This window comes from Somniosus microcephalus, chromosome 27 (genome assembly GCF_052327205.1).
Source record: "Somniosus microcephalus isolate GS21.2 chromosome 27, FLI_Smic_1.0, whole genome shotgun sequence".
Lineage (NCBI taxonomy): Eukaryota > Metazoa > Chordata > Chondrichthyes > Squaliformes > Somniosidae > Somniosus > Somniosus microcephalus.
In genome coordinates this window covers 14,331,312-14,343,702 of record NC_141013.1, presented here as the reverse complement: position 1 = coordinate 14,343,702, position 12,391 = coordinate 14,331,312, and the positions used below count along the sequence as shown (strand labels likewise).

Genomic DNA, 12,391 nt, shown 5'->3' with positions numbered 1-12,391 from the left:
CAGCCCTGTTTCCGAACAGGAGCCCGTGGAGAGACCGAGAGAGAGAGAGAGAGAGAGGGGGGAGAAAAAAGGCTCCCTCAGAACTAGCACACCTCCCCCCACCCCCCGCCTGGAGAAGGAGACTGTGAGTGCAAGCAACTCGTACATATCGCTGGCTGGGATTGCAATATAGGAGGCGGCAGCCCAAGGTAACAGAGTCCAGTCTTGCTCTCCAAGAACCTTTTGATTGAACCCCACCCCCCACCCCCCAAAAAATACTTTGTTAATTGGGGAGGGGAATGGAAGGATTAAAATGCTCAGATCCTGGACTGTGCGCCGCACTCTCACTGCAATTTGTGATTACAATCCGTAGAACTAAGATTTTTTTTTTTTAAAGCTTTTTAATTTTTTGCTGTAATTACTAAACTTCTTGGGAACTGAAGAAGCAGCGCTCCTGGTGTATGCGAATCCAATTTAATCGCGATTATTGCAATATTGTGGAATTATATAAATATCTCCCCCCTCCCCTCCCTCCCTCCACACTCCCAGACTGGCTGGCACATAAATCATTTTGTTCGGCGGAGTGTGCAGAACGCATTGATGTCGAGTTTATTGAAAAGCTGCTAAAAATGAAGTCTTTGGTTTAGAGGGCGGACAATGGATGCCCCGATGTGACAGGAACAAAGAATTTGGATGTTGTTGAGTTTCAGGACACGTTCGCTCTCTTCGGTGGCGAGGGGAAGGGGAAAAATGCGATTGAGCACCGGGTCTCCTCCCCCAAGCTGGCCTGTGAGAAAATGTTGGGGGCTAAAGTTGGCTTGGCGTGGTTATTTGAGGGGCAATGGAGCAAATGTAATTCAATAGGAAACGCGGGATTGGTGACAAGGGAACTGCACAAGTTGGAGACTGTGAAATTAATTAGGGAAAACCAACTCTCAGAAAACTTATTGTCTTAGGAATTGTTTGGAACTAAAATGTAAAAAAAAACCCGGGGCAAATCATTTGGTTGGACTGAGAATGAATACAAATACTTTAGGATTGAGGTATGGAGGTTTTTAATTCTGATTTATAACAGGTAATGGGTGTATTATATTAGTTTTTTAAAGCCAATATTTTAATATATTTTATGCCTGAGTTAGAGTACTCGCTGTCTGTATATTAATTATAAAGTAGATTTTTATTTATGTATTTTTTGAATGTGTGAATAACAAGTGAATTTATAATTTTTTGGAAAGGGAAAAGTGATTTAAATCAGTGGTGGTGTTTAGTAATGTAAGCTCCTGTCCGCGAGCAAAGATTGCGAGAGAGAGAGAGAGAGAGAGAGAGACTGAAGCTGAATGTGAAATGAGCAGGGACGGTGGGGTGGCGGGTGATAATGAACTTGAGCTGTCTACTATCAGATTGATAGCCTCTCCCGCTGTCAAGTTCATGCGGCGGTCCCTGCCCCGCTGCTTCTGCCCGTTTGTGGCCCGCGGGATGCATCAACCTTCCGCCCTGGCAACACACCCCAGATGAGGGCGAGAGACTTTTGTCTTGCCATTCAGAACGAGCTGAACTCACCCAATACCCAGACCCCTCATTAGATTACAAAGTACAATTAAACACTAAAAACTTTACCTGGCAGCCTGATTCCCCCCACCCCCTGCGGTTTGTAGGTATTTTATATCTGATTGGGTTAAAGGATCTAGCAAGTAAGGGCGGAGGCATCTCACACCAACCAGGCAAGTTATAGTCAGTAAACACAATCAGCTCAAGCATCGGACGATTGAGTTTATATCGAAACAAATCATTTAGATACGAGCGGCAATATCTTGTTATAGAAAGAACGTGTCCTTAAATTGTGGATATATTTTCTGCATTGCAAAATTTTATGTACGGTAGAGAGCGAGGGAAAATGGGGATGGAGTAACAAGCAGGGAATCAATGTATCTTGGTGCCATATATAAAATCGGATGCAGGTAGGTGAATCTAGACCGAGCGTTACATTCTGTGACGAGTCTGTCGGTGCCTGGATCGGTTGAATGTTAGTTGAACTCAATGGGAGATGGATTCCGGGAGGCAGACAGAAGGAGCTGGGAGATACGGTCTGATTTCACAGTGGCTTTAATGAAAGGTGTGCATTAAGGCGAAGAATTTGGAGGGAAGTCATTCGGTGTTGTGTTGGGATGCCAGAACCCCCCCACCCCCCTCCCCCGGTGCTGGATGGTTGCAGTCTGGAGGTTAGTGCCGGGGCTGACGTCAGCACGGGGCTGCGCAGGAGGAAGCTTGTGCTGGAGATTGGAGAGATTTGGAAAGACGCAGCCCCAGCCTTCAGACGCAGAGAAAGAGACAGATTTCAGATCGGCGGGTAGGTACAGGTCAAGAGCGACGAAGAAAAGCCCCCCCAGCCCCACACTCCCCCTCCGACCCTTGTCATTTGAGATCTAGCCACCAATGTCCTTAAGGAACAATTTCCCTATATATTTTTTTTGAGCGTCCATTTGCTGGTGCATCGGTAGCTTTGCGCGGAAATCCACGATGCCTCGCCGTGCTAAGCTGGCGCTCAAGCTGCTTCCATTACGCCGAGCCGCCGGTGCAAATCTCGATGTGCTTTGTACCCAAAGTTTGGGGGGTGGGGGCGAACCTGCGTCAAGAGGGGGAAGAGGCATCGCAAAGAAAGGTCTGTTTAAAGTTGGAGCTGTGATTGGACATGTGTTAGTGCGATAGGCCGAGGAAGCGGCGTTAAACTTGGTGGATTTTTTTAGTTAGCCCCTGCTGTGGTCGTTATTTTTGGTAACTAGGCTGGTGATCAGGGTGACCCACGTTTTCATTGTTTCAATTCCCCCTTCCTCCCCCTGTAAAAAAACAGCTCTGGCCAACTGACCTGGGGGGCGGAGGAGGGAGGGGGATGAGGACAAGGCCACGGTCACCGGCGGCTCCCTATTCTTCTCCTCGCTGACGCCGCAGTTCACTGTCAAGTCTGTGCACAAGAAAGGACGGCAATCACCCCCCTCCCTCCCCTCCCTCACCCATAAAAAAATCTTACGGTAATTATAAGAAGCGGACAAACCTAGGACAGACCGCATTGTTCCGACTTATCCAACTCGCCTCTTTGGAGCTGGTCCCACCTTAGGAGATTCTTAAAAGGGAATCCATGTAGACAAGGTTAGTTTATTCCTGGTTGGAATTTGCCTGGAGCCTCAGAAACGGATGTATAATTCTGTAAAAGTGTCTCTGTGTTGGGGGGGGGGGGGAGTTAAAGTCGGTGTTTGGAAGCAATTAGAGTTGGAATATTGTATAACGTGTGCCTTGTTTTTATATTGCCTGAGACACTACTTGGCTGGGTGTTAATTTCAGTTTGTTCGGTGTTCGGTGTTCATTTCAGTTTGTTATTTGTTAATTTCAGTTGAATTGTTCGAAGTGGTTTGACCCTTTATACGCGCAGTCACGATTTTGCATTTCTTAAACCAATATCCTTTTTCGTATTGTAACTGCTATCAGCTATTACACCTTACACCAATACCAGGAACTTGCAGGATTCTTTTGCAAAAATTTTTTGGAAAATAGTGTGATTGGACACATAGCAAGACACACCAAAATAGTCATTGGAAGTTAATTGCAACAGGCCAATGGGCATTCAGAGGCTATACACTGCTTGCAGTTCAGCCAGAGGAGGGCCGAATTCAGATGAATACATGAACAAGATGGTTAGGACTACATTGACCCTGCTAATAAGAGGTGTTAATAATGGGGGGGGGGGGGGGGTGAGTGCCACTTATTATCACAATCGTTACTGACCATTTTGTGCCATTTTTTGATAAGCCTTCTTTTGATTTAGTTGCTGCTAGATCTTTGGCAAGCACATATTGCTTTAATTAAAAGAAGAATCACTGTGGGAATTTAAATAGCGGAGGTTACTCGAGGTTTTACTAAAAATAACTTGTAATAATTATAAAGAATGTGCGTCAGACGTAATGCACGTACAATGGGGACCGTGCCTATTTCCCAACGTGATTAATTTTTTTTTCCTGATGTGAACAGGAGACTGATTATCCGACGTTTGTTGTGTTTGTAAAGCTGAATCACTGGCTTAGGCTCAATTATATAACACGTGTGTTTTGAAAATAGCAGGGTTTCATGCAAGCCTTTTTGGGGGGGGGGGGGGGCGAATCCTAACGGTTTGCAAGAGTTGCTGTAAATAAATGAATATACAACACGAGGTGTGAGGGATTATTGTTTCAAACACCCGTATTAAATTGTGACAGAATCTCCTAAGTGCAATGTCACTCTTTTAAACTATTTGTCCACCCACCGCCTTGACTATTACAGGAAATGTGTAACGTGCATGAAATCACTTGGGAGATATTGGCCATGTCTTGGTTAGCCGCACCAGAGAGCGCCTAATATTACAATTTATATGTAACGGTAAAGAAATGTAGATTTCCAGTTAAGATGGACCGTTGTATCCGTGCTGAGGCTAAATAGGAATAGGTTCACACTCACGAGGACAGGGCAATTGCAGCGCCCCGGCCAGTACCCGTTGGTTCAGACTGTGTGTGTGTGAGAGTCAGTGTCTGTATTTTTCTCTCCCTATGATTAAGAGTTTGGGTCATGTTCACAGTCAAAATCTGTTTCTACATTTGTAAATAATTAACGTCGTATATATATTTTTAAAAAAGATTAACTGGCCAGACCCACCCTGCGCTATTGCTGTAGGTAGTTGGTATCAATCCTAAGAAGATGTCAATCGCCATGACATTTAACCCAGTAGAACGCTAATCCGTTTAACACCTGACGCTGTGAAATGTGACACTAGTATTTTTCATCAAATACTTCCTTTTTTTGAAAAAAATATAATTTCCCTTTAAACGTCGATAGCATGACGGCCCTCTGTTTTGTAAAGACTGCTTCAGCAGAGCAGTTGTAGGTCTGTTAGAATGCTTTGTGTAACATGTCACTGTTGCAAATGATTCCAATAACAGAAGAACATTCCTAATACTATAACCAGATATAAACCTATATATATGTATACACCTATAGACACCCTATATACACACCTACACACATCCCTATATATATACACACACACATGCCCTACAATAAACGTTCTCGCTGTCTCTTTGTCTCCATATGTACATACCATCTATATAATACATACATATAAAATCATACATATACACCTACATACGCATCCTTATATGCACACTTACATGCACCTATATATTATATATATTATACACACACCTATATACACCCCCCACACATAATGCACACTGTACAATGTATCCAGATTTTCCTCAAACACCCACTTTGCTTGGTAAATTTTACATCCTAAATATGAACTTAAGTGTTCAGAAAACGGATCAAGCAATATTTTCCTTCAAAACTGATTCCATTTATAAGGAAAGGAATTACAATCTATTAACTCCATGCAATAACTGATTTAAAAAAAAATCCAGATGTAGAGTATCTAGTTGTGCGATATTCAGTTTAATTTTTAAAAAAGCACTTACTACCTGTTTTAAAAGAAAGACTTGCATTTCTGTAGCGCCTTTCACGACCTCAGGACGTCCCAAAGCGCTTTACAGCCAATGAAGTCGTTTTGAAGTGTAGTCACTGTTGTAATGTAGGAAATATTAATTTAACACAATATCAGTTCATCTGAACAAGAAGTGCCCCTTGAATTGGAAGCGAAGAGTGTCGAATAATGAGTAGATTTCTGTTAGACATTATTGGGTAATTGGCATAGCAGATCTGAGTTGCATAACGTTACAGCCTCCAGATTTTATGTGATTTGAATTTGGTCTAAAGCAGTTCATCCAATGTAATTAATCGTTGCTTGATGGGACTCAGTTGTATATGGAAATTACAAAACTGCAAAATCCCAGTATAGTTTTCTCTTATTTATTTTCTTTGCTCCGTGCATTTATTTTCTACATGAACGCAATACTTTTATAGCTCTAAATTATTTCCTGCCTCCAACTGGAAATGGTGCCTGTTATGACCAAAATCCATGTTACACTTGCATCGTGACACACAATAATGTTGACAGTTTTCTTCGTGCAATTCAAAAAAACATCATTCCCAGTTGATCTCTAATAATGAATAAGTCTGTTGAATCACAAACTCACAAAAACCACCAGAGACAGTGAAGCTGTTGTGAGAAGTATGATAATGATCCCGAGAATTCTAATAACTCCCTGCTCCTGCTAAAACATTGCACTGAATGGTTTTAGAAATACCTAGACAATTACAACTAGTTATTTGAAGCAGCCATTTTGTATCTAATTGATTGCAACCAAGAGTATTCAACACCTCAATGTGGCTCTCAGAGATTATAAAAACGCCAAATAATCAAATAGTTTTTAATCTAATAAACAATTCTCAATTGATACCTGCTTAAAATCACAGCAGAACCTTCTCATTTGGGCGAAAGTGATTGGATTTCAATTGTGCAGCTTAGAGATTCTTTTTAAGATGCAGGCTTGAATTTGGGTTTGGAACGGCTGCGCTGACCACTGGTTCTCTTGATAAAGGTGCATTGTAACCTGCAGTTGTCAATCTTGCGAGTATTAATCCTGGCAGCGCGCTGCAGTGTCTGATTTTAAAACGCGAAAATAAGACATTGTTTAGCTTTTTTACTTTTATGGAAACTTTAAATAACCGAAAATAAATGGTGTTCCATGCGGTGTCCGGCCTCGGCACCTTGGATGTGTTGGGATGCACGATTTGTTGCAAGTGATGTCGGATTTAGTTACGAGTGGATTTGTCTTACTTTAAGGATCACCAATGAGGTGTTGATGTTGCATAGGCGAACACTGTTTTTTGAATCAATTAACCTCACGGTGTTGGCCCATATCTCACTGATTGTTCAATGATGTACTTTTGAATATATTTTTTAACGAAACAAAGTTGTTTTCAGCAGTTGGGAGATTTATACATTTAATGGGGGGGGGGGAGGAAAGAGAGAATTATTGATTACTCTGTCGTCTATTAAATTACCCCTATGTGACTTGGTCAAGAATTGGGGTTATATAGAAAGGCAGTTTAAATACAGAACCAGGCTTGACGATTTTTCAGAATTGGAAAAAAAGGAAATCGTTTTATTAGACTGCAGGAATAATTTGAAGAAGAAAATCAATGGTTCCAGCTATATATTGAAATAAAAAAGATGAATGTGTATTTGTGGTACAATAGAAACGTTTTCTAGATCCATTGGATTGAGAGATTTCTATGGGAAACTTGACTGGAATATTCTGTAAGAGTCAGAGGAACTGTTGCCTCGTCACAAGGCAACTGCATCAAAAAGTTCCAGACGATTTGGATCGAATCATTTCCACCTGCCTGTATCATAAAAATGAATGAATCGAACCGATCTGGTTTGTCAAACCACCCCTCCCCAAAAAGCAGGTCTCAAACCATCCGAGGCAAACGATTTCGGATTTAGACATCGATGGGACAAAGCAATGTAATCGGATTTGAACCGTGGGCTCAATCCGCAATATATATATATAAAAAATCTTTAGTAAATGCTGGCAAGCAGACGGGTTTTTTTTTATATAAAAAAGGCTAGGATCATTTTGTTAGGATTCTTTTTCTTTCAAATAAAATGATCAAGCTAATTATGAAAAGTACATTTTTTTTATCAAGATGATAATACATGTTTATTTCTGTGAAATAAATCAATGATAATAATACTGGAATGTCAGAAGAGCTGTAGATCAGATCAGTTTACTCGGTGCTTTTCCTGTGCATGTCATTTTTTTAATGTAATGAATTGCTTTTGATTTCCTTAAAATCGAAACAGAAATCTCGTCTTTGCAATAATGATAAAAATGCTGGTTTGAAGCGAGATTGGAAAAGTTTTTAGGAAAAGCTCAAATTTAAAATAGCAATGTTTCTGAGCTGATTAATTGAAGAATCAGAGGAAACATTTAAAGAGAGATTAAACTGGGCCTGACGACGGGCCGAAAAACGGTTCCAGTTTGCTATCTCTCCCCTTCCAATAAAAAGGGGCAACTTGTTGTTAAACTTTAGAAATACTTTAATTTCCTGTGTAAATCTGGTAATAAAATGCCACGTTTCCATTATGTAAGTTTAAAATGAGGAGAGGCAACAACAACTTAAACATTGGCGGTGCAATAGAACTGCTCTACAGTATCCTCTGAAAATAGTTTTACAATTACACCTGGGTGTATTTTTCTGTTTTGGTGTCAGACTTTCTATAATAAAGGAGTAACAGCCCCTCCACATTCCCAACCGCCAAACTAAACTGAGGCGTTGTATCAGGTTAAGACAGATGAGTTAAAAAGCGAGTGAGGACAATGCTGGCAAAGAGAACAGAAGATGTCTGTGTTACCCCCACACATCAAAAGATAAGTAAGGTCTTGGCGTTTTAACTAGATGATTTTATATAAATGCAATTTTTATATACATTTCTCGTGGAAAACGCCATTTGAAAATATGGACACATATATAGAGGTTTACTATCTATCTATCTATATCTATCTATCTATCTATCTATCTATATCTTTCTATCTATCTATCTATATCTATCTATCTATCTATCTATCTATCTATCTATCTATGTGTATTTATGTATATATACTAAATCCAAATTTGTGTATACGTATCCCAAAAGCTAACACCCAGAGATCTATTTGATTCAAAAATACTATCTACACAATTATAATTCTGCATAAACTCCAAACGAATTTCAGAAACCCCCCTTCACTTTTCTAATTTTGCATTTAATTCGGATCCTAAACTGCTCAGATGCACGCTTTCAACCAGGTTAAGACCAGGACGGGAAATTTAGTGTATAAAGGTTATGACGCAGGTAAACATATTATTTTCTGCTCATCTCCAACCTATATTTAGAAGATTTGACGCTCTATGGGTCGTCAGGACTTGAAATAAAATAAAATTAAGTGACTCCCACGACTAACCACTAATCCTGGGTTAACTCCAGCCAGCAGATACACAGGAACCGCTCATTAACGAGCCGGTGAAAAATCCTCTGTAAATCCAAATGCAGTACATTTGTTACATTATTTTATGAATTATTATTATTTAAATAGCAAAAAAATCCAGCTTTTCTCTTTATAGGTCATATCAAGTTCAAGTACAGTTCATTGCTGTTTGTAACACAGAATTATTCAATTCTAACATTAATTAATTTTGAAACAATAATTCCACATCTCTAGGCGCACGCAGGCTATAGATGTCTAATATTCTTTGCAAAAAATCACAAAGATTTATTGTGTATTTAATATCCCTACCTTGTTCCTATTTTAATTTTACTTTCCATATTTCTATGGAAACTGGAGAATATTTGCAATAGCAGCAAAATACAGGAGAGCAATCAGAACCAGAGCGTGCTTGATTATTTTAACCACAATGTGAAGCATTCAGTGGGTTGGAAGATGCAGCCCAGAAATATGCAGATAAGAGAACGAGAAGGCGTTCGAATTTTCAATTTCCGTGTACTTTTCGGGTTCCCACTTCAATTGCAGTCGATGTTGTTCCTGGTTACTTACTGGATCTGGTTTACTTTGCGAAAGAAATATACGCTAATTGCCCAGGCTGAAAATGGATAGCGGGTACACGACTTGTGGCTTACACTGTAGTTCCACGATTTTTATTTTTGAGTAAGCTCTTTTGTAGCCGAGCTCTGGGGATTCTTCAGGGAATCCAAGCCTAGTACTCTAATTGCAGACCGTGTATAATGAGCCTGTTCATTTGCCAGTAAAGTCCATTTTCAAATCCCATTCTGGAACCTTTTACTGCCATAGGGCGAAGTGGCGAAAAGGAATTAGGTGAACGGTACAGATTCGCGAGGATCGTTTATTGTATGGGTTATAACATATGCGAATAATTTGTAATTGCAGCAATAAAATAAAACATATATTTTAAAATTAAAAGAACGGTGACTGTAATGTTGTTAGAATTCGGTAGTGCTTGGAATCTGACTAGTTCCATGCAATCATGAACACGAAATAATCAATCAACTTTGTTTTTTCATAACGGCACGTAACTATAATTAAGAATGAGATTCGTGCTAAATATTTTTTTGCCGGATTAGCCAGTAAATGGTGATTCAGTTTGCAGCCTGTGTGGTTCCTTAGTTTTTGTCTCTGCCTATGGCTGGATTTAGACACAGGAAATTATTTAATGCTTAAAGTGAATTGAGGTTTGAATTTAATTTGAAATCTCCCACCACTGGCCCTTGGCTCCTGATTGGTTAAAAATATTCATTCTTAATATTTGAATTGTGGCATTTCTTACGGCAATCCCACTTCCTGCATTCTCATCTATGGGAGATCGTTTTAATCTGATACCCTTTAAGCTCCAAAGGTTCAGTTACTGAATTGTGACAGACTCAATTTGAATTGGAGGTAATTTCCGAAAGCAAAAAGGGCGGGAAATCTTTGTGATTTGAATAAGGCTGGTGGAAGACTGGGATTGGCTGGCGTTGCAGTTCCGTCACCACCGAAAGACCAATTAGCATGTGAATAGCAGTGGATCTTGTGTGTGAGTGCGAGAGAGAGAGAGAGAGAGAGCGCTCTCTCAGGCTGTGGGAGACTCAGATCAGATCATGGCTTGAATGCAAACATGCTAAGCTCCGTTCGGGCTAAGCGTCTCCCTCCTGAAGCTGCCCAAAGCCCAGGGAGAACCGAGCTCGCAAAGGGAGGGCTGCGAGGAGACGCCAGTTGCTTGTTGCTGATAGTCTCTCTCCCTTCTTTGATGACAGATGGGAAATCTCCTTCAACCCCCTCTTCCACCGCCTGAGATGTGGAGCGGAAGTTGGCTGCTGTCTTTGGTTATCTAGCTGTATGAGTATTGCTGATCCATCATAAAGCTAGATAACCGAAAGTAGAAACCACTTCCACAGCTTCGAGGAGAGAGAGATCGAATAAACGATGACGAAAATGCAAAGAAAGAGTCAGAAAAGAAAACTCATAGCCACAGTTATTAGATCGACTAGAGACAATACCAAAAAGGAGCATGGGCCGCGAAGCAACGTGAGTATGATCTCCCTTTACATACGATTAACAACTCTTGATTTTCTAAAGTCTCTCGATTGCAGAGACCTATTGCTGGTTTTGCAACGCTAACTGTGATGTTATTTGAAACCGAGCACATTGTGAAGCACCACAGCCGACTCGAAGCAGCAATGAAATCTTAAATTGTTTCCCCCCCCTTACGATTTATCATATCAAGAGAGCACATTCGCTGGGCGTCTTAAAATCCGCTGTGCATATCTCAGGGTTCATAGTAATTGTTTAATGCGAGGGGCTCACCAAAGACAGCTCTCTGGTTTAAATAGATTAAACATTCCTTTATTAGATTACGCTCAAAACCCAACCGGCGCGGAATGTGCAGTCAGATTAGCATTCCAGACTTTTTGATTGGGTTTAAGGTTGGCCCCTTTAAGAGGTCAAGTTCTCGATAATTTGGTCACTTTTCAGGCAACGGTGGCAGCTGTTTGCTGCCGGCCTCTGGGTATCCAGGAACGGTGAAGTGGAGCAGAAATAACGCCAACTTTTCTTTATTTTCATTTGGAAGGAGGCGGGGGCTGTCAGGGACCCTCAGTCCCATCTCCATCACAGACAGACCACATTGGGAGCTGTCCATTCAAATCCGCCAGTGACATGGTGCTGAATTCTAATGAGATGTCCACTTTGCGACGAGCAGTCCTCGTTCCGTCTGTCTCATTTTCGCTCTTTTTTTTTCCCGGTCCTCCAAAATGCCACCTAATATCTGACCTAATCCTGTGAGGGCTATAATAAGCCCGCTCCATCACAGTCAATGTCGGAATTCAGCACTTTCGAGGAAACACACTGCATGGCTATAGCAAATGCTCTTTCTAAACTTTAAGATTAATTTTACAATTATTTAAAATTTAAATGGAATACAAAACCTCCTTCTTAAATTATAAACAGTCTTTAGACGATTTTACAATGCTAAATATATTTTAAATAAAAATAATATCACAAATAAAAATAAAATAAATATAGACATTAACATAAGCGAGTCATTAGGCGAGATTCTAAAACACTTTTTTCAAAGGTCAAATACCGATATGGAATTTGTGTGATGGAAGTATATACTATATATATAATATAATTTCACAGTATTTGTACTAGTGGATTAATACAATGTTGGTTTGAAATATAAATTTGGCACCGGTTTTACATCTTCCATAGACTTTTTGTGAAATTTGGACTAGTTATTCTCAGGGTGGTAGGGCGGTGGGGAATGTCTTAAATAGGGCGTTTTGCTCCGGGGCTGGGACCCGTAAATCACCAGACAACACAAGTGTATGGGTCAGTCTGTCTTCAGACTGGTGAGAGGGCAGTATTTCTTCCACTGATCCGGTCACTCGGTCACACAGTGAGTCACTCCACTCAGCTTGATCCAAAACTTGATT

At 40.5% G+C, this 12,391-nt stretch overlaps 1 long non-coding RNA gene across 1 annotated transcript in view; it reads left to right on the top strand.

Moving 5' to 3' along the window:
• Positions 1 to 4,128: 4,128 nt before the first annotated feature.
• LOC147099991 (uncharacterized) overlaps positions 4,129 to 12,391 on the top strand; it is an 84,932-nt gene continuing 76,669 nt past the window's right edge. Inside the window, exon 1 of the long non-coding RNA XR_015073800.1 lies at positions 4,129 to 10,982. This is a non-coding gene — a long non-coding RNA (uncharacterized LOC147099991). The remainder of the gene's footprint in view (positions 10,983 to 12,391) is intronic.